Consider the following 23,704-nt stretch of genomic DNA (forward strand, 5'->3'; position numbering starts at 1 on the left):
TTGAGACAAACATCTTTTTCTCACTCAACATCTTATGTATTACACAAAAACAAAACATGTGGTTTTGTCAATACCTATGTATTCCAGGTATGAAGAATATCACACATTCTCTTAACCTAAACACACAGACACACACACACGCGCATGCACACACACACACACACACACACACACACTTATCTAAAGAATTTTCCTATTGCTTGCATAGTAGACATAATTAAGTAAATCTGAATCAGAGGATCAAGTAATTGTGAGAACACCAATAGATATTCAGGCACTGTCTTGAGTATCTCTGATGGATTAAGTTCCTCCAAACCTAGGTTTGTTGACAGAAAAGATGTTAAAGATCCTAAATGTAAGCTAATCATGAAAAGGAAAATCTGGCCTGATTACCCAGGCCTATTGGCAGGATCGTTTTGTTTGTAGGGGAAACTGGTTCCTGCACCGTGTGTGTTTGAGTCCACAAACTTCATAAGAGCCAACCACGCTGTCCAGTGATCAAAATTTGGGAAGCTTTGCAGATCATGTTAGTGTAAGTTATAGAGTCTGATAATGTTAACAATCAACTCCTTGACCTATTTATACATCTTGGCTAGTGACTATTTTTCCATATCAATGTATAAGGCACGTTAGACCATAAATAACATACTTTTCAAAACAGCAACACCATTTTTTCAGTTACAGAAACAATGACAACTGCTCTTCAAATACTTAGACTCTCTAATGTATTTCTTATGATTTGGGGAGTCAGGACTTGACAAAATTGAAATCTGTATGTGTTAGATAATTTGGGCAATTTTGAAGTAATAAAGTTTCAAAAACAAGTTATTTGACTCTCTGCTATTATGTGTGAATGAGTTCTTGAGTGATTAGAGGAAAAAAAATAAAATTACTTCAAAAAGAAGAGTTTCTGAATATCCATTGATTTTCTCCCAGTTGATCGATTCCCCCATGCAAATGGGGGAAGATGGCAGCATTTACACTCTATGCTAATGAAGTAAGTCACTTTTATTACAAAAGTGCTAAAAAGTTAATGTGATTTATACTTTGTAGGAATTTTATTTGGGCTTTAGAACTAAAAGTTTACTGCTACTACATAGTTCTTACTGTATGTTTTTCTTACTATATTTTTTATTATACTAACTGTAATAGACAGTGAATGGAAAACTGAATTTTGGGACTCTGTCATCTGCACACCTATGTTCCCAGAGTTTGAGGAATAAATGCAAGTGGTTTAGATGTGACAGTTTGGAAAAAAATACCTCCCCAGTGCCTATAAAAGAAAGTAACTCCGAGTGAAGAATTAGTATTAGGAGTGATCACAGTCATATATGTTAATTAGTTTGTTAATTATTCTCTACTGTCACATAACTGATGAAAATTTCTTTCTATGTGTTTTCCATATATATCACTTAATTAGCTTTTGAAATTTACTTTATCTCAATTTTCCCTGTATAAAATGTGGTGTATGATGTTCTGGGATACATGGGAAGGGTGTGGAAATCAGAGTAGGATGTGTTCCAGTCCAAACACATCTTTAGAGTTGACTGTGCCCATAAAAGTGTTTCTGAGAGGCATGGTCTGACAAGTGATAGTCTGACAAGGCATGACCATTTTCCAATTTTTTACTTACAAATTAAAACATGAAAGTAAAAATACGATGTATGTTTATAAAAAATATTTTGATATCATCTCAGCCATTTAATAAGTCCCTAAAGAGGCTCTCATTTAATCCTGAAGAAGAGTTCTTAATATATTGTCAATGCTCGTTGATTCTGATAGCAAGTTGACTCCCCATTACTGCAAGTGTTTTGATAATGTAGAAAGAGCGCTGTCAGGCACTTTATTTTTCCAAAGCTAAGGAAATCCTTAAAGATATAATGGGGTTCCAAATCATAGAGTCATTTTAGTACTTTAATAAGACCATGATTTGTTTAATGTAAGCAGAAAAACATTCTAATCAGAATTATCCTTACCTGTAGGAAGTACAGACTCTGGTGAATTATGAGGGATGCTGGAATGCGTTTCTGGCTCAATTGATCTTGCAGTTAGTACTGACCATGAAGTTTATTTGGTGATTACTTCATTTACTTAAGGTAGTAATTATAGGAAGAAAGGATTGGGTAAATGTTGGTGAAAACATACAAAATTTCAGTTAGGGGGAAGAAGTTCTAGAGATCTACTGTACAGTATGGTGACTATAGTTAATAACAGTGTATTGACTAGTTAATGTATAATTAATATATATTTTAGGTATTCTCACCACAAAAACTGATAAGTATGTGTGGTAATGCATATGTCAATTAGTTTTATTTAGCTAAACCAACATATATACATACTTTAAAACATCATGTAATATACCATAAATATATACAATTCTTTTTCTCAATTAAAAATAATAATAAAAGACAAATGTTATCCAGAAGAGTTTTAATGCTCAAAATTGTTTGATAATAACTAACTGTGTATTAATTTATACACTGCCTTTATTTATCCCTATCCAGTTAGAGTCTGAATTGTTACAGAGATAATGAGTCAAATGTCTGGTGCATGGAGCTATAACGATGTGGAGAAGTATTTGGATGATCATGTGGGTGAAAATTTGCCACAGGTGGAAAATACTAACATGCAGAAAAAGAGTCCTAAAAATGACTCAATATGTGCTGAATAAATGACTTTTAAATGTAATAAGTGCCACTTCTGTACACAATTATTGGTAAAGAATAATTTTGGAGTCCACTTTTTAGATACCTTGTCAGCTTTCAGAAATATCACCATTTGAACACAGCAAGTGGTTTCTGATTTTTATTTCTTTAATTTGCCAGATTGTTTGTATTCTTGTAATTATAACTAGCCCAAATAGATAGCTATTGAGAGTGTAGTGTCTGTGCTCAAGATGTTAATGCATTTATGTTTTCTTTATTGCTCTGGGAAATAGTGGTATTTCATGTTAACATTGTGAGTTCCTCTGTGCCTCTTTAGCACGTTATTTATTCCATAAATAACATGACAATAAAAATAAAGTGAGTGACCACCAGCTTTAAATCCACATTCAAATCAAATTTTGTCACGAAATTATTGACATAAATAAATATACATAATTGGTTTTCAAAATGTGGCTACCTCCCCATTATTCAGGACTTGATTATACAGGTCATCAGTTACTGATATGGTTTGACTCTGTGTCCCACCCAAATATCATCTTGTAGTTCCCTTCATTCCCACATGTTGTTGGAGGATCCCGGTGGAAGGTGACTGAATTATGGTGGCAGGTCTTTCCTGCACTGTTCTCATGATAGTGAATGGGACTCTGGGGATCTGATGGCATTAAAAACGGGAGTTTCTCTGCACAAGCTCTCTCTTTGCCTGCCACCAACCACATAAGATATGACTTGCCTCCCCAGCCACGTGGAACTGTGAGTACAATTAAACATCTTTCTTTTGTAAGTTGCCCAATCTTGGTTATGTCTTTGTCGCAGCGTGAAAACGGACTAACACAGTTACTTAAGCTTGTTTCCTGCTTTTCAGCATCACCACTAGAGTCAGGATTCAGGAAGAGAGAAGAGGAAAAAAAACATGACAACCCTGTTTGCATCCAATAATCAGTTATTCTACTGATGCTATGGAGAGGAAATTGTAGTATCTTGCTAAGACAAGGGTTGTGGGTTATTAGTAGATTTAATTAGTCCATACTAAAGACTGCTCTAATTAGAACTGAGAACACAAAGTTGAAATCACATACATTTATAAATATACATTATATATGTTTATTAGTCTATGTTATATATAAATATGATGAAATAACTCTTCACAATGGCTATAATAAAAAATGTAGTTACTTCCTCTTCATGATTTTTCTTTTTACACTTAAGTTACAAAGTCCTTTTATTAAAAATCCAAATGTGAAATTCCAGTCCATATATGGGTAATGAAAATAGAAGTTTCATGGAATAATATTTACCCTTAATATATATGATATACTTTCATATTGCTATCCGAATCTATGCATATTTGATGTTTTTGAATACTGGTCAAGCCCTACTGAATTGATATAATGACTTGTTAATAGATTTTTAAATCACAAGTTGAAAGAAAATGTTCAGTTAACTTGACAAGCTATCTTGGTGTTGCGTATCACTAGGTAACTGTGAACAGTGTAGGTTGTATTTACTGTCCTTGGAAAAAACGCCTAGATTTTATTATTATTTCCTAAAACCAGATTAATTAATTTTAATCATATGCTATTATTTAATAATTAAATATATTAGTTCTCACATTATGTTATTATCCAAGCCACCAATTTGTAGAAAGGAATATTGAATTTGTTTTTTAAATTCAAAATCTCTTTTGTTAATTTTTTGCCATTTAAATCTTTCTATGAAGCTGAACTCGTGATATAATTTAAATTAAAGATAATATTAAGGCCTTTCTCAGGTTTTACAGAGCAGATGAAGTTGGTTTCCAGGTCTTTATGAAAAATGCCACTAATGAGGGAATTAAAAAACATCAAGGGTGGAAGGAGGGGCAGAAAACAATCTAATCAAACTGTTTTTATTCAATTTTTTTTGCCTTATTCATTTTATTTATTTATTTATTTATTTTCAGACGGAGTCTCGCTCTGACACCCAGGCTGGAGTGCAGTGGCCAGATCTCAGCTCACTGCAAGTTCCGCCTCCAGGGTTTATGACATTCTCCTGCCTCAGCCTCCCGAGTAGCTGGGCCTACAGATGCCCGCCACCTCACCCGGCTAATTTTTTGCATTTTTTAGTAGAGACGGGATTTCACCTTGTTAGCCAGGATGGTCTCGATCTCCTGACCTCGTGATCCGCCCGTCTCGGCCTCCCAAAGTGCTGGGATTACAGGCTTGAGCCATCGCTCCCGGCCTTATTTATTTTTAATAGATGCTATATTGACTAGTTGGAGAGCGAAAAATGGAGTAGAGTTTGAAGGGAATTACAGTGCACACAAACACAAGAGACTGAAAAGAGCCTTATATGTTTATCATTAAAATGGCTTTGACTTTAAGATAAATCATGACTCTAAAGCTCGTAAGTTAAGAGATTGTGCCTGTTTAATTAACTTTGATAATTCTAATATAGCCTGGTACCATAGAAGTCCTCTATAAATATGCATTGCATGAATACCTGAATTGATGTATAATTTTTGTACTTTTGTGAGTATTGAATATTTTGCATTGCTGTGTTCTGCACATACTATGCACCTAATAAATATTTTTGAATGATGAACTTTTGCCTGCTTTGCTGAACTTTCACAGTTTGATAATATTCACTGGACCAAAAATACATTAGGAAACATAGAAATTCATTTCTGTGATGACAGTGCCTACAGGAAATTCCAGGTTAGTCTGATTTAATGTATTTTTTCTCAGTTGTCAAATGTGGTGCATCCGATTTTATTTCTATACATATATAATAAATTGTGGTTAAGATTTTGGTCTTCTTTCACATTTGTTTAAATAGAAAAGGAAAATATGCTCCTAATACAGTCTTCATATGAACCCTAGGATGAAACCCCATTTTTTGGAGGCTTTTAAAGCTCTAAATCTACTTCTAAAAATTATGCTGCTATCCTCTATAAAAGAGACTATTGAGACAATTATTCAAAAGCTGTTCTTAAAATTTAACATGCATTTCACCCTCACATCATATTTTATAGTTTTATTTTGTACCTCAGGCCCAGATTGCTGAAAACTGAATGAATTCAACCATTTCTTTATGTGTATAAAGCAGAAAGTGACCAACATAAAAAGATTACAATTGATCCTGAATATAAGCCAACCAAAAAAATTATCTTTCCTTTTGAACTGTATATATTGCATACATTCAAAACAATAAAGCTATTATTTGGTTAGTGTCAGAAATTTTCAAGAACTTCCAAATATTTTTAAAATTAACTTTAGTGAGATATAATTGCATACAATAAAAGGTATATACTTTAAGTATAGAGTTGCATGAGTTTTGACAAATGTGCACACCTATGTAATAATTACACTAATCAAGGTTTAGAAAATTTTTATCACCCCAAAACATATTTCTTCTCTTGCAGTCAGTTCCTAGACCTTTACTGCAAACAAGCATTGATGTGATTTCTAACTCTATGTATCAGTTTTTCTTTTTCTAAAACTGAATTTAAGTTGAATATCTATCAGTATGTTTATTTATTTTTGTGTTACTCTATTATTTGAATATATTGTATAGTTTTCATCTAATTCTCCTGTTGATGGATGTGTCAATTGTTAAAAGTTGTAGCCATTTTTTTATAGCTATTATAATTTTTGCTCAAGTGACAAGTGGTTTTGTGGACACGTTTTTGTTTCTCTTGATTTAAATCCCTAAAAGTTAAAGTCTAAGAATATAGGCTAGGTTAATATTAAGTTTATAAGAAAGTGACAAATCTCTTTTTCAAATTCATTATGTCATTACCACCCATCCCCGGCTTTGTGATATATATGTATTTCATTTGTATTTTTACCTTTATGAGACAATTGTCTAACTACAAAAAAACATGGGTGAACTGGTCCTGTAAAGTATGACAGCTAGTATAGAATGCATTTATGGCCAAGAAAACCCCAGGGCAATATGAAATTTCCTAGTTAGCAAAAGTAGAACCTGAAGGGTGAGTGCTTAGGTTGACATGAAAAGGGAAGTAGAGAAGAATAAAGAGGTCAGAATGAGATAGACAATAAATTAGGAAACACACACTACTTCACCATTTTCCCTGTGTTTTCTATTCCATAGAAATAAATCTATACTCATTTTTCTGAATAAAAATTCTATTGACCTTATTTAGATTATTTTACTACCAAAAGAAAATGAGAAACACCAGGCAGCAATATGGTAGGTGCTCCTCTCACTACTAAGAAATAACAAATTTATGGCATAATTCTTGACACTGGGAGAAGATAGCGGCATATTGTAGAATCAAAGGAACAGACGCTGAATGAAGAGATATTGCAATTTTAGTGCTACTTCTGCTCTTTATTAGAGTGTGACTTTTTACACTATGCTCAATATTTCTGAGCATCTATGATTTCTAAGTTATATGAGAAAATTATCATAGTGGTAACCTCTCTAGCAGATTAGTTTAGGAATTCAAAGAATATTTTTCTGATTTGCCTAGCTATTTTGATACATTACAAATATTAATTCTTCTTTCTGTGTTTATGGGGGCTATTGCATAATAAGAAATAGAACTTCATACATGTATAATAAAATCACAAGTCAAAAGGGTTGAGGATAGCCTAGATATTGCCTATGACATTTATACTCCTTACAAGACCTCTAGTATATTTTCAATTTAGAACATTGAAAGAAGTAGAACATGTATTGAATTTGTTCATTTTGGCTACTATTCTCTTATTAAGAATTATCTATTTTCTCACACTTTGAAGATCCTTGAAAAATATGACTCTTATCACAGCAATTGCACTGAGTTAACCAAAAGTGGTAGTAAGCAATGAAGCTAGCAACTTCACTAATGAGTTGTTCTCTTAGAATATGAGGCTCATCAATCGTTTTACCCTGTTTTATTTATTTCACATCACTTTGAAATTACTCACCTTTATACATTTGTTTATGTTCCATCTTTCCACTCAAATATAAACTCCATAATCAGTATCAGATCAGTGTCATATCTATTGTGTTCTCCTTTTCTACTCAGCATTAACATAATGTCTGATGCATATTCTCTGTTTAATATCTTTCTAATAAGCAGTCTCTTACTTCTTTAAAACTTTCTTTTTGCAAACTTTCTCCTCAAGGTAATCTGAAAAGGAAAACCAAGAAGGTGCACTTTAAAATACCTCAAATATTTAATAAACTAGTAAACATAGGTATTATTTCTCAGTAAATGTTTTACGGTTAATACTGGATATTTCCTTTCCTTAGGGAGAAACAATAACAACAAAGTTATAGACTAATATCCATTTTTCAGTGAGCCCTTGACAGAAAAATTTGGTCTAAATTTTCAAACTGTTGGGAGAGAGTCAGGGAGTGGCAGTGTTGACAAAAATGTTAGGTAGGTACAAGAACTGTGAAACAGTGCTGTTCTCCAGCTAATGAGTGTTTTATGGCAAAGCCTTCTGGACGTGAAGTCTGAAAATCAGCTGTTATTCTATCAGTGGAGGTGAAGCTTCTCTTTTCTGTGGCCTTTGATCACTTACTTAATTTTCTCTAAGCTAAAATTATTTTTTTACAGACTCTCAAAAAGAATGAGAAAACAAAGGGCTTATTTTAGAAAACAATCCTGAGAATAAACCCAAAGTGTTAACAGTCATTTTGTACATTGATTTTTCTCATGGCAAACACTTCTTTTTTAGTATAGATTGTTGATTATTCTTTGAGATGTAAAATTCTATGGATCTTATCAAATGCATAATGTCAGATATCAATCATTTAAGTACCACACAGAATACTTCACACCCCCATCCCAGGCAATCATTGATCTGTTTACCATCTCTGTAGTTTCACCAGTTCCAGAATGTCATATAAATAGGGACAAAAAGTGTGTAGCTTCTTCAGACTGTCTTTCTTCACATAGCAATAGTTATGAAAGATTCATCCATGTATTTGCATGGGTGGATACTTCAATACTTTCTTCATGAATAGTATTCCATTATATGGATGCACCCTAATTTGATTAAGGATGCAGCAGTGGAAGGACATTTTAACGTTAAGGGTTTTTTCTTAAACTTTTATTTTAGGTTCAGAGGTACATATGCAGGTTCATTATATAGGTAAACTGTGAGTCACAGGGGTTTGGTGTACAGATAATTTTAACACTAGGAAAATAAGCATGATACCACCATCTTTGGGATTATGGCTGGACACCTTTAAGTCAGAATCCCACCCAGGTGGAACAATAGTTGTTGCCTTGGTAATCCTGCTCAGTATGAGAGGAACCACAGATTCAGACATTTGGTGTATGTGCTTGGCTGAAGAACCAATAGGGCTGAAATGATCTCAACCTATTCTCAAACTTTAAATGGGGTGATTGACTCAGACTATCAAGATGAAATCAATCTACTACTCCACAATGGAGGTAAGGAAGAGTATGCGTGGAATACAGGATATCCCATAGGCTGTCTCTTAATATTATCATGCCTCCTGATTGAGGTCAATGGGAAACTACAACAGCACAATCCAGGCAGGACTACAAATGGCCCAGACCCTTCAGGAATGAAGGTTTGGGTCACTGCACCAGGTAAAACTCCACAACCTGCTGAGGTGCTTGCTAAAGGCAAAAGGAATACAGAATGGATAGTAGAAGAAGGTAGTCATCAATACCTGCTACAACTACATGATCAGTTGCAGAAATGAGGACTGTAATTGTCATGAGTATTTCCTCCTTATGTTGTTAAGAACATGTTTGTGTTGTGTTAAGAAAATATGTTCATTTTATTTCCTTTTACATCATGTGACATAAGATTTATTGACTTCGTATCAGCATTTAAGTTTTGTTAATGTAATAGCATTTGTGTTGGGGATTGGTGCGTTTCTGGTTATACAAAGGAAAGCTGTATTGTGGTAGGTGTAATTATAACCTTATTATTGTCTTTATTTGAAGATTATATACTATTTCAAGAATGTGTATGGTTTTAAGTTGACGTGGGGAAGACTTGTGATGGTTAATATTGAGTGTCAACTTGACTGGACTGAAGAATGCAAAGTATTGTACCACATTTTCTTTTCCAACATACCATTGATTGGCATTTATGTTGATTCTATGTCTTTACTATTGAGAATAGTGCTGCAATTAACATATGTGTGTATGTGTATTTGTGGTAGAATGAACTCCTTTAGGTATATAGCCAGTGATGGAATTTCTGGGTCAAATGGTAATTCTGTTTTAAGTTCTTTGAGGAATTTCCACACTGCTTTTCACAATAGCTGAAATAATTTACTCTCCCACTAGCAGTGTATAAGTGTTCCTTTTCTCTACAACCTCACCAGCAACTGTTATTTTTTGACTTTTAAATGATAGCCATTCTGACTGGTGGGAGATGGTATCTCATTGTGGTTTTTGATTTGTATTACTCTAAAGGATAGTGATGTTGAGGATTGTTTCATATGCTGTTGGCTGCATGCACTTCTTTGGAACAGTGTTCATGTCTTTTGTTTACTTTTTAATAAGTTTTTTTTTTGTTTTGCTAATAAATTTGTTTAAGTTCCTTATAGATTCTGTATATTAGACTTTTGTCAGAGGCATAGTTTTGCAGATTTTCAGCATTCTTAAAAAATTCAACCAAAAATTTTATATCCAGCCAATATGTTTCATAAGCGAAGGAGAAATAGAGTCATTTTCAGAAAAGTAAATGCTCAGGAAATTTATTACCTCCAGACCTGTCTTACAAGAGGTCCTGAAAAGAGTGCTAAATATGGAAAGGAAAGACCATTACCAGCCAAAACACACTTAAGTATACAGACCAGTAACACTATAAAGTAACCACACAAACAAGTCTGCCCAATAACCAGTTAACAACACAATGACAGAATCAAACTTGCATATATTAATACTAACTTTGAATGTAAATTGGCTAAATGTTCTGATTAAAAGGCACAGAATGGTAAGTTTAATAAAGAAGCAAGACCCAATGGTATGCTCTCTTCAAGAGACCATTCCACATGCAGTGACATTTATAGGATCAAAATAAAGAGATGAAGAAGGCAGGAGTGTTACAGTTCTTTTACTCCCACCATCCATAGCTCAGTGAGCAGGAGTGTTACAGCTATTTCACCTGTGCAGTTTGGCAAGTTGTGGATTCTTGTCCCTCAACCAAGAGGAATAAAGTACACAGATGCTGGAGATGGGGTAACGAAGAGTAGAATTTATTAAGTGAAAGAAAAGCTCTTGATAGTGAGAGGGGACCTAAAAGTGGGTAGCCATCTGTGAAGCTGAGTCCAGGGCTTTTATCAGCTTTCAATGAGGGAATGCATGCTGACTGGTTTATTGGTGGGCTTGGAAAAGGCACTGTTTGATTAGTTAAAAGGCATCATTCAGAAAGAACCAATTGAGGAAGAGCGGGTAAGACAGGGATGGAAGTTCCCCCTCTGGAGCATGGATTCTATCTGGAGCTGGTAGCTTGGTTTTCAGGTTTTAGTCTGTCGTTAGCTTGAAGGTCAAGTTTCACCAAGGACCCATCCCTGTCTACCCAGAAATTTGTCTGTCTCCTGCCACTATCAATTCCACCCCAAAACAACAAAACATACACACTTCTCATCAACACCTGGCACATACTCCAAAACTGACTACAAAATTGAACATAAGATAATGCTCAACAAATTCAAAAAGAATCATACTAACCACATTCTTGGACCACAGCACAATAAAAATAGAAATCAATACTAAGAACATCACTCAAAACCATACAATTTCGTGGAACTTAAACAATCTGCTCCTGAATTGCTTTTGAGTAAATACTGAAATTAGGCAGTAATCAAGAAATGCTTTCAAATTAATGAGAACAATGATACAATATGCCAGAATCTCTGGGACACAACTAAGGCAGTGTTAACAGGGAAGTTCACTGCAAACTTTTACCAAACCTTCTTTGCCAAAATTGAGCTTCCTGTTTTGATTCTTCATCTATGCCAAAACTTACTAATTGTTAGCAGCTGGTTTATTCTTCTCTCAAATTGTGTCTCATAATTGCTCTATGAGTCAATAAGTGATGCCAATGAGGATGTCAGTTATCTCAATAGATCCTTATACTCTACAGATGGTATTTACATAGCATAGATGAAGCCAACTAATGGGGGCTATGTTAAGAAGGTGGTGAGAAATCAATGGTGGTATAAATTAATAGAACTTCTTTGGTTTCAAGAGTGAGTAAGCTTCATTTGCCACAAAATTGGACATTTGCATAATTACATATGCTAGAATAATACTTTAATGATTTTTCACATGAAGGAGTTTTTAGCTTTTCATCTGTTTTAACCAAGAGGATACTTTAATGATTTTTCACATGAAGGAGTTTTTACCTTTTCATCTGTTTTAACCATGAGAATAAAAGTACCAAATACTTTTTTAAAAACTCCCTCAATTTTCTGTAGTCTCTTAGAATGTTTCAGCCATTTTTATGTAGCTTTTATTTTGATGAAAAGGGCTCTACTGTTACAAAAATAACCTTGCATTTATGCTTAATTTTGTATTTTCCGATACTTTGAATATTTACTTATCCTTGCTTCTTTTTTTCATCTCCAAACTCTCTTCATTCCTTCCTCCTTTGTATCTGCTAATTAAATACATCACTGCATCACCTCCAAAAACAAACAAATACCCCTCTCATTATGTTTCTTAATCCTGAAATATATAGTTTTCAATATCTTCTTTCTTCTATCAACAGATATATCAAAAGCCTAAGTTATATATGTTTATTTGAATATTAGAAGTAATATTCATCCATGGGATTCTGAATTCTTCTTTTATCACAGTTGTTGGAATTGCTGCCTCAGAAGTAATGGAGAACTTCCTAAATACAAATTCAAAAGCCTATTCTCAGTACTCAACAAAATTTAAAACTGGAATATCTTATCCTGATGATCACCCACTTTTTGAAAATGTTTTCTTCCTTTTCTTTATTGTCAGTGCACTGTTCTGCGTTTTGTTCTACCTCAATCTTACTCATGCATTGACTCATCTCATTGACGGATATATCACAAGCCTAAGTTATAGATGTTTATTTAAATATTAGAAGTAATATTCATCCGTGGGATTCTGAATTCTTCTTTTATCACAGTTGTTGAAATTGCTGCCTCAGAAGTAATGGAGAATATCCTAAATACAAATTCAAAAGCCTATTCTCAGTACTCAACAAAATTTAAAACTGGAACATCTTATCCTGATGATCACCCACGTTTTGAAATTTTTTTCTTCCTTTTCTTTAGTGTCAGTACACTGTTCTGCATTTTGTTCTACCTCAATCTTATTCACGCATTGACTCATCTGTATTCATTCTCACCTTAAATAAAGATGGTTCTTAAAATTCAGCCCCTATATTTTATTTTGGCTTTTACTACCAACCAGAGCAATTTAAACCACTATTGACATTTCAACTGTCACAATTCTTTGTATGTGAAACCACATTTCTAATTCTGACCCCTTTGCTGAGATCCCATCATGCATTTTCAATTGCATGTGGATACTTTCATATTGTTGTCTAAATTCCAACATGTCCAAATCCAAATATATACTACTTCTCCCAAATTCACAATTTTTACATGTGTGTGTCTATAAAACTGAAATTCTCAGAGAAGATGTATTTCATGGTTTTCACACTGTGGATAAATACATACCCAAGACTGGGCAATTTATAAAGAAAAAGAGGTTTAATGGACTCAGAGTTCCATGTGGCTTGGGAGGCCTCACAGTCATGGTAGAAGGTGAAAGGCACATCTTAAATGGTGGCAGGCATGAGAGAATGAGAAACAAGTGAAAGGGGGAACCCCTTATAAAAACATCAGCTCTCATGAGACTTATTCAATACCATGAGAATAGTATGGGGGAACCGCCCCCATGATTCAATTATTCCTACCAGGTTACTTCCACAATTCGTGCAAATTATGGGAACTACAATTCAAGATGATATTTAGGTGGGGACGCAGTAAAACCACATCATTCCACCTCTGGCTCCTCCAAAATTGTATGTCCTTACATTTCAAAATCAATTATGCCTTCCTAACAATCCTCCAAAGTCTTAACTCATTTCAGTATTAACTCAAAAGTCCACAGTCCAAAGTCTGTTCTGAGACAAGGTAAGTCCCTTCCACCTATGAGCCTGTAAAATCAAAAGCAAGTTAGTTACTTCCCAAATACAGTGGGAGTACAGGCATTGGACAAATACACCCATTCCAAATGGGAGAAATTGGCCAAAACGAAGGGACTAAAAGCCCCATGTAAGTTTGAAATCCAGTGGCTCATTCAAATTTGAAAGCTCCAAAATCATCCTTTTGACTCCATGTCTCACATCCAAGTCACACTGATGCAAGAGGGGGGTTCCTATGGTCTTAGGCAGCTCCATTCCTGTAGCTTTGTAGGGCGCATCCCCCCTCCTTCAAAGGCTGGGGTTGAGTGTCTCTGGCTTTTTCAGGTGCACAGTGCAAGCTGTCGGTGGATCCACTATTCTGCGATTTGGGGATAGTGGCCCTCTTCTTACAGTTCCACGAGGCAGTGTCCTAGTAGAGACTCTGTGTCGGGGCTTCAACCCCACATTTTCCTTACATACTACCCTAGCAGAGGTTTTCCATAAGGGCCCTGCCCCTGTGACAAACATCTGCCTGGACATCTAAGCATTTTCCTAAATTCTCTGAAATTTAGGTGGAGGTTCCCAAACCTCAATTCTTGACTCCTGTGTACCCACAGGGTCAACACCATGTGGTAGCTACCAAGGGATGCAGTTTGCACTCTCTGAAGCCATGGCCCAAGCTGTATCATTGCCCCTTTTAGCCATGGCTAGAGTGGCTGGTACTCAAGGCACCAAGTTCCTAGGCTGCACAAAGCAGGGGAACTTTGGATCTGGTCCACAAAGCCATTTTTCCCCTAAGCCTCTGGGCCTGTGACAGGTGGAGGTGCCACAATGTTTTCTGACATGCCCTGGAGACATTTTCCCAATTGTCTTGGTGATTAACATTTGGCTCCTCGTTACTTGTGGAAATTCCTGCAGCCAGCTTGAATTTCTCCACAAAAAAAAAAAAAAAAAAAAAAAAAAAAAAAAAAATTGTTTTTTCTTTTCTAGCACATCATCTGGCTGCAAATTTTCCAAATTGTATGCTTTGTTTCAATTTTGAAACTGAATACTTTTAACAGCACCCAAGTCACCTCTTGATTGCTTTGCTGGTTGGAAATTTCCTCTGCCTACCTTTACTACAATTCCCAGCAAGGTCCTGATGTCCATCTGAGAACACCTTAGTCTGGATTTTATTGTCCATATTATCATCAGTATTTTGGCCAAAGCCATTCAACAAGTCTCTAAGAAGTACTAAACTTATCCACTTTTTCCTGTCTTCCTCTGAGCCCTCCAAACTGTTTCAACCTCTGCATGTTACCTAGTTTCAAATTTGCTTCCACATTTTTGGGTATCTTCACAGCAGCACCTCACTCCTGGTACCATTTACTGTATTAGTCTGCTATCATGTTGCTGATAAAGACATACCCAAGACTAGGTAAATTATAAAGAAAAATAGATTCAATGGACTCACAGTTCCACGTGGCTGGGATGGCCTCACAATCATGGTGGAGGGCAAAAAACTCATCTTACATGGTGGCAGGCAAGACAGAATGAGGACCAAATAAAAGGGGGGAAATCACTTATAAAAACATCAGCTCTCATGAGACTTATTCACTACCACAAGAATGGTATGGGGGAAACTGCCCCAGTGATTCAATTATCTCCCACTGGTTCCTCCCCACAACACATGGGACTTATGGGAGCTACAATTGAAGATGAGATTTGGGGGGAGACACAGCCAAACTATATCAGAAGGTTACAATAAGGTATTAAGGGTCTAACTGATATCACACTTATGGTATTTCAATTTTCCCTAGGGAAAAAAATTATGCAATAGATAATATTAGTCTCATTTTACAAATAAGGGATTTGAGGCTTAGAGAGATTTTGTAACCTGCTTTATTTCATAAGACATTAGGCAGCAGATTCAGAGTTTGAAGTCAATTGTGCCCAACTCCAATCACACTCAAAATCCTAGATTTTTTTTTTGAGGTTTTTCTTTTTTAGATTCATCTCATAAATTGACATTCAACAAATCTTAGGAAATCTAGCTCAAAATAGCTTCTATATTTATACCTCTGTCCCTATTTTCATTATGAGCTACTGCCAATTGCATATTCTAGGCCCTCATTATTTCTTACCTTCATTACAACAATGCCCTGCCAACTCCTTTTTCTTTTGTAGTCTCTTTACATTTCCAATCACACTTTTTATGATAACTAACATATTATAGAACACTCCACTATATATGTAAATGCACTGCTACAAGTTGCTAGAAAAGGAAAAGCAGAAGATAGCATCCCATTTAGGGTTATTCATGAGCTTTTTATCAAACTAACTGTCTAAATTATATATTTTTATTTGTGCTTTTGTTCAACCCATATCAGGCTACTTGTATGACTCCAAATGTGATTTTCCCCTTTTCACTAATATACATTTGCTCACATATTTTTATATTTTTAATGCCATTCTCTGTGTTAAAAACTGATACAATTCTAAAAATAGACTCACATATATATTGCCAGTTAATTTTATACAAAGTTACAGAGCAATTTCATGAAGAATGGACAGTCTTTTCACTAAGTTATGCTTGAAAAATTGGACAATCATATTCAATAAAAATAAAACAATACAAAACGCAGCATGTACAAAAGCTGACTCATAATGTTTTATAGAGCTGTATATAACACTGCAAACTATACAACTTCAAGAACAAAATATAAGAGAAAGTCTGTGCCACATTGGGTTACATATATTTATAAATATACACACACACATATATATATATATATATATGTGTGTGTGTGTATATATACAGTATTAAACCAAAAGCACACTCACAGAAGAATGAAACTAGATAAATTGGACATTACGTAAATTAAGAATTTCTGCTCTTCAAAATACACTGTTAAGGTAATGGAAAGAAAAATCACACTTTTTTCTGAGAGAAAATATTTTTAGATCATATATCTGATAAGAGACATATAACCAGAATGTATAACAGACATTCAAATCTCAATAATGTATAAATAGCAATCCTTCAAAAAAGGACAAAACATATTTTATTAGTCTGTTCTCACACCACGAATAAAGACATACCAGTGACAGGGTAATTTATAAAGGACAGAGGTTTAATGGACTCAGTTCCACATGGCTGGGGAGGCCTCATAATCATGGCGGAAGGCAAATAAGAAGCAAAGGCACATCATTCATGGTGGCAGACAAGAGAATGTGTGCAGGAGAACTGCCCTTTATCAAACCATCAGAGCTCATGAAAATTATTCACTATCATGAAAACAGCATGGGAAAAATCTGCCCCCATGATTACCTCCCAACCAGTTCTTCCCACAATATATGGGGATTATGGGAGCTACAATTCAAAATGAGATTTGGATAGGGACATAGCAAAACCATATCATACCACACTTGGCTTCCCCCAAATCTCATGTTCTCACATTTCAAAACCAATCAAGCCTTCCCACAGTCTCCCAAAGTCTTAACTCATTTCAACATTAACTCAAAAGTCCACAGTCCAAAGTCTCATCTGAGAAAAGGCAAGTCCCTTCCACTTATAAGCCTGTAAAATCAAAAGCAAGATAGTTACTTCCTGGACACAATGGGGGTACAGGCATTTGGTAAATGCACCTATTCCAAATGGAAGAAAGTGGCCAAAACAAAGGATCCACAGTCCCCATGCGAGTCCAAAATCCAATAGGGCAGACATTAAACTGTAAAGGTCCAAAATGATCCCTTTGACTGCATGTCTCACATCCAGGGCAAGCTGATGCAAGAGATAGGCTCCATGGCTTTCGGCAGTTACACCCCTGTAACTTTGCAGGCTACAGTGCTCCTCCCAGCTTCTTTCATGTGCTGGCACTGAGTTTCTGCAGTGTTTCCAGGCACACAGTGCAAATCGTTGATAGATCTATCATTCTGGGGTCTGGAGGATGGTAGCCCTCTTCTCATAGCTCCACTAGGCAGTGCCCCAGTGGAGACTCTGTGTGGGGCCTTCAAACTCACAGTTTTCATCTGCACTGCCCTAGCAGATGTTCTCCACGAGGGACCCATTTCTGCACCAAACTTCTGCCTGGAGAGCCAGGTGTTTCCATACATCCTCTCAAATCTAGGTAGAGGTTCCCAAAGCTCAAATTTTTATGTACCTGAATGCTCAACACCATGTGGAACTGCCAAATTTGGGGGCTTGCATCCTCTGAAGCCACAGCCCAAGTGATACCTTGACCCCTTTTAGCCACAGTTGGGGCAACTGGGATGTAACACAACAGGCCCCTATGATGCACACAGCAGGGTGGCCCTGGGCCTGGCCTTCAAAACAATTTTTCCCTCTTAGGCCTCCAGGCCTGTGATGGGTGGGATTGTCCTGAAGGTCTCTGACATGCCCTTGAGACATTTTCTCCATTGTCTTGGTGATCAAATTTTTATGCTCCGCTTTCTCTTCAATGCTTTGCTGCTTAGAAATTTCTTGCGCCAGATGCCCTAAGTCATCTCTCTCAAGTTCAAAGGTCCACAGATCTGTAGGGTGGGGGCCAAATACCACCAGTCTCTTTGCATAGCAAAAGTGATCTTTACTCCAGTTTTGAACAAGTTCCTCATCTCCATCTGAGACCACCTCAGTCTGGACCTTATTGTGCATATCACCATCAGCATTTTGGTCAAAGCCATTCAGCAAGTCTCTAGGAAGTTTCAAACTTTCCCACATCTTCCTGTCTTCTGAACTCTCCAAGTTTCTGGAAGTTCCAAACTTTCCTAAATCTTCCTATCTTCTTCTGAGACCTCCAAATGGTTTCAAACTCTGCCTGTTACCCAGTTCCAAAGTCACTTTCACATTTTAGGGTATCTTTATAGCAGTGTCCCACTCTCTGCTGTACCAATTTACTGTATTAGTCTGTTCTCATGCTGTTAATAAAGACATACCCAAGACTGGGTAATTTATTAAGGAAAGAGGTTTAATGTACTCACAGTTCCACATGGCTGGGGAGGCCTCACAATCATGGCAGAACACAAAAGGAGAAGCAAAGGTATGTCTTACATGGTGGCAGGCAAGAGAGCATGTGCAGGGGAACTTCCCTTTATAAAAACATCAGATCTCATGAGACTTAGTCACTATCATAAGAACAGCACAGGAAAAATCCACCCCCGTGATTCAATTACCTTTCACTGGATCCCTCCCATGACAGGTGGGGATTATGTGGACTACAATTCAAGATGAGATTTGGGTAGGGACAGAGCCAAACTGTATCACATATGAATGGACACATAACTAAATTAAATATACACTTGGCTAATAAGAATGTGAAAATATTAACCCCATTATTCATTAGGGAATGAAATGGGGAAAAATATGAAATTTCTCCATACATGTACTATAATGGCAAAAACTTTTTTTTTTTTTTTTTTTTTTGAGACAGAGTCTCGCTCTGTCACCCAGGCTGGAGTGCGGTGGCCGGATCTCAGCTCACTGCAAGCTCCACCTCCCGGGTTTACGCCATTCTCCTGCCTCAGCCTCCCGAGTAGCTGGGACTACAGGCGCCCGCCACCTCGCATTTTTTTAAATGACATACTAAGTATTGATGAAGAGATAGAACAACTGGTGCTATCACATATTGTTGGTAGGAAAGCAAGATTATATATCTACTTGAAAAACTGTTAAGTACTTAGAATGTTAATCATACAATTAAAATGTTACATGGTAATCTTACTGCTAGGTCTTTTCCTATGTGAAATAAGATTTTAAATACACACATGCACACACACACACAAACTGTAAAATAATTTTTACAGCTGCTATATTTACAATTGCCAGAAAACAGAAAGAACAAATTTCCTTGTAATGGGTTAATAAATAAGCAGGCTACAGTACAACTATCTATATAACAGAATGCTACTTGGCAATTACAAAGGAATGAACTACGAATATACACAAAAACATGGATGAATCTCAAATGTATTCTGTTAAGAAAAAATACATATAAGGGGTATATTAGAAATAATTCCATTAATATGACTCTTAAATAGACAAAACAATAGGGAGAAAAACCTGATGGGTGGTTGTCAGGGACTGGGAATAAGAATTGATGACAAATCGCATAATGAAATGTTTTAGAGTAATGGAACAAATCTATAGCTTGATTTTCCTGATGGTTATGTAATTGACTATATTTGTCAATCACAGAACTCCATACTGAAATTTTCATGTTTGTAAATTGCAATGCCTCTTCAACACCCACAGCCTCCAAAAAATACAAAATGAAAGAAAACTCAAAACTTTACCTAATAATCAGGCCAAGTTAAAGAAAAAACAGATCCTTCAACATCATTTTCCAATACCAGTAATTAAGTTTTTTTTTTTTTAATTTTTTAATGTTTGTGGGTAAATAGTATATGTTTATAGGGTTCATGAGATATTTTGATACAGACATGCAATGTGAAATAAGCACATTATGGAGAATGGGGGAGATATCCCCTCAAGCATTTATGAGTTACATACAATCCAATTACGTTCTTTAAGTTATTCTAAAATATACAATTAGCATTGACTATAGTCATGCAAATGTACTATCAAATAGTGGGTCTTATTTATTCTACATTTTTGTACTCATTAACCATCCTCATCTCCCTCTCAAACCACTGCTAGTCTTGCCAGCCTATGGTAACTATCCTTTTACTTTCTATAACCATGACCTCAATCCTTTTTATTTTTAGATCCCATAAATAAGTGAAAACATGCAATGTTTGCCTTTCTGTACCTGGCTTATTTCAATTAATGTAATGATCTGCATTTCCATTCATGTCATTGCAAATGACTGGATTTTATCCTTTTTTATGGCTGAAGAGTACTCCATTATGTATATGTACCACATTTTTTTTACTCATTCATCTGTTGATGGACACTTAGGTTGCTTCCAAGTCTTAGCTATTGTAAACATTGCTGCAACAAATTTGGAGTGTGGATATCTCTGATATATTGATTTCCAATTTTGGGGCATATACTAAACAGTTCAACTACTGGATCATAAGGTAGCTCAATTTTCTCTTTTCTGAGAAACCTCCAAACTGTTCTCCATAATGGGTGTAATAATTTAAATTTCCACCAACATTGTAGATGCCCTTTTCTCCACATCATTGACAGCATTTGTTATTAACGGTCTTTTGCATATAAGCCATTTTAAATGGGGTGAGATGATAACTCATTGTAGTTTTGATTAGCATTCATTTGATGTTCAGTAATGTTGAACACCTTTTCATATGCCTGTTTGCCACTTGTATGTCTTTCTCTCAGAAAAGACTATTAAAATCTGTTGCCTATTTTTAAATCAGTTTATTAGATTTTTTTCCTGTAGAGTTGTTTGAGTTCCTTATATATTCTGGTTATTAATCCCTTGTCAGGTGTGTAGTTAGCAAATATTTTCTCCTATTCTGTGGATTGTCTCTTCACTTTGTTAATTGTTTTCTTTGATGTGCAGAAGCTTTTCAATTTGATGTGATCCCATTTGACCATGTTTGATTTGCTTAACTGTGCTTGTAGAATACTACTCAAGAAATCTTTGCTCAGAACAATGTCCTGGAGATTTTCCACAATATTTCCTTATAGGAGTTTCATAGTTTGAGATCTTATATTATAGTATTTAATCTATTTTGATTTAATTTTTATATAGTGAAAAATGAAGGTCCAGTTTTATTCTTTTATCTATGAATATCCAGTTTTCCCAGCACCATTTATTGATGAGATTATCTTTTCCCCTATGTATATTCTTGGCATCTTTGTCAAAAATGAGTTCGCTGTAGGTGTATAAATTTGTTTCTGTGTCTCTATTCTGTTCCATTGGTCTATGTGTCTGTTTTTATATCAGTACCATGCTGTTTTGGTTACTATAGCTCTGCAGTACAATTTGAAGTCAGGTAATGTAATTACTCCAGCTTTGTCCTTTTTGCTTAGGATAGCTTTGGCTATCTTTCGTGATTCCATATACATTTTAACATTTTTTTTCTATTTCTGTGAAGAATGTCATTGGTATTTTGATAGGCATTGCATTGAATCTGCAGATTGCTTTGGTAATATGCACATTTTAATGAAATTGGTTTTTTCAGTTCATTAGTATAGATTTTTTTCTTTTTTTTTACTTTTTTGTTTCCTCTTCAAAGTCTTTCATCACTATTTTACATTTTTTTGTTGTTGTTGTTAAAAAGACTTTTCATTCCTTTTGTTAATTTCTAGGTATGTAATTTTATCTGTGGCTACTGCAAATGAAATTACCTTTTTATTCCTTTTTCACATTGTTCACTGTTGACATATAGGAATGGTACTGATTTTTGTATGTTGATTCTGTGTCCTGCAACTTGGCTGAATTTGTTTATCAGTTCTAACAGTTTTCTTGTGGAGCTGTTCAGTTTTTTTCAAATATAAGATCCTGTCATTAGCAAGCAGGGATAATGTGACTTCTTCTTTTCCAGTGTTGATGCCCTTTATTTCTTTCTCTTTTCTGATTGCTCTAGTTAGGAATTTCAGCACTATGTTGAATAACAGTGTTGACAATGGGTATCTTTGTCATGTTCCACATCTTACAGGAAAGTATTTCATTTTTTCCTTATTCAGTATGATACTAGCTGTGGGTCTGTCATATATCGCATTTATTATGTTGAGATATGTCCCTTCTACACAGTTTTCTAGGGTTTTTAATCATGAAGAAATATGAAATTTTATAAAATGTTTTTTAACATCAGTTGAAATAATAATATGTTTTTTGACCTTCATTCCATTTCTGTGATGTATTATACTGATTGATTTGCCTGTGTTGGAGCATCCTTGCATCCCAGGATTAAATCCCACTTGGTCATAATGAATGATATTTCTAATGTATTGTTCAATTTGGTTTGCTGTGTTTTGTTGAGGATATTTACATCAATATTCATCAGAGCTACTGGCCTGTAGTTTATTTTTCTAATGTGTCTTTGTATGGTTTTGGTATCAGGTAAATACTGGTCTCATAGAATATGTTAGGAAATATTCCCTTCTTCTCTATTTTTCAGAACAGTTTGAATAGGATTGATTTTAGTTCTTTAAATGTTGGTAAAATTCAGCAGTGAGGCCATTCTGTTCGAAGTTTTTTATTACGAGAAGACTTTTTATTATGGCTTTGATATCATTGCTAGTGATTTATTGGTCTGTTCAGGTTTTGGATTTCTTCCTGGTTTAGGCTTGGTAGGTGGTATGCATCTAGGAATTTGTCCATTTCTTCTAGATTTTTCAACTGGAATATAGTTGCTCATAATTGCCTCAAATAATCTTTGAATTTCTGCAGTATCAGTTGTAATGTCTCCTTTTTAATTTCTGATTTTATTTATTTGGATTGCCTCTTTTTTTCCTTAGTTAGTCTGGCTATAAGTTTGTCAATTGTGTTTAACTTTTCAAAAAAATCAACTTTTTGTTTCATTGATCTTTTGTATTTTTTATTTTAATTTCCCTTATTTCTGCTCTGATCTTTATTATTTCTTTTCTCCCACTAATTTGGGGTTTGGTTTGCTCTGGCTTTTCTATTTATTTAAAGTGTGCCATTAGAATATTTACTTGAAAAATTTCCTCCTTTTGATGTAGACACTTTACTGATAAACTCCCCTCTTTGGTATTGCTTTTACTGTATCCCATAGGTTTTGGTATGTTGTGTTTTCATTATTATTTGTTTCAAGAAACTTTTCAATTTCCTTCTTAATTTCTTCATTGAACCACTGGTCATTCAGGAGCATATTGTTTAATTTTCATTACTTGTATAGCTTCAAAAATTCCTCTTGTTATTAATATCTAGTTTTATTGTAGTCAAAGAAGATACTTGATATTATTTCAATATTTGTGAATGTATTAAGACTTGTTTTGTGGCTTAACATATGGTCTATCTTAGAATTGTACATGTGCTGAGGAGAAGAATATGTGTTCTTCAGCTGTTCAAT

The sequence above is a fragment of the Macaca fascicularis genome, chromosome X, assembly GCF_037993035.2.
Source record: "Macaca fascicularis isolate 582-1 chromosome X, T2T-MFA8v1.1".
NCBI classification, from domain to species: Eukaryota; Metazoa; Chordata; class Mammalia; order Primates; family Cercopithecidae; genus Macaca; species Macaca fascicularis.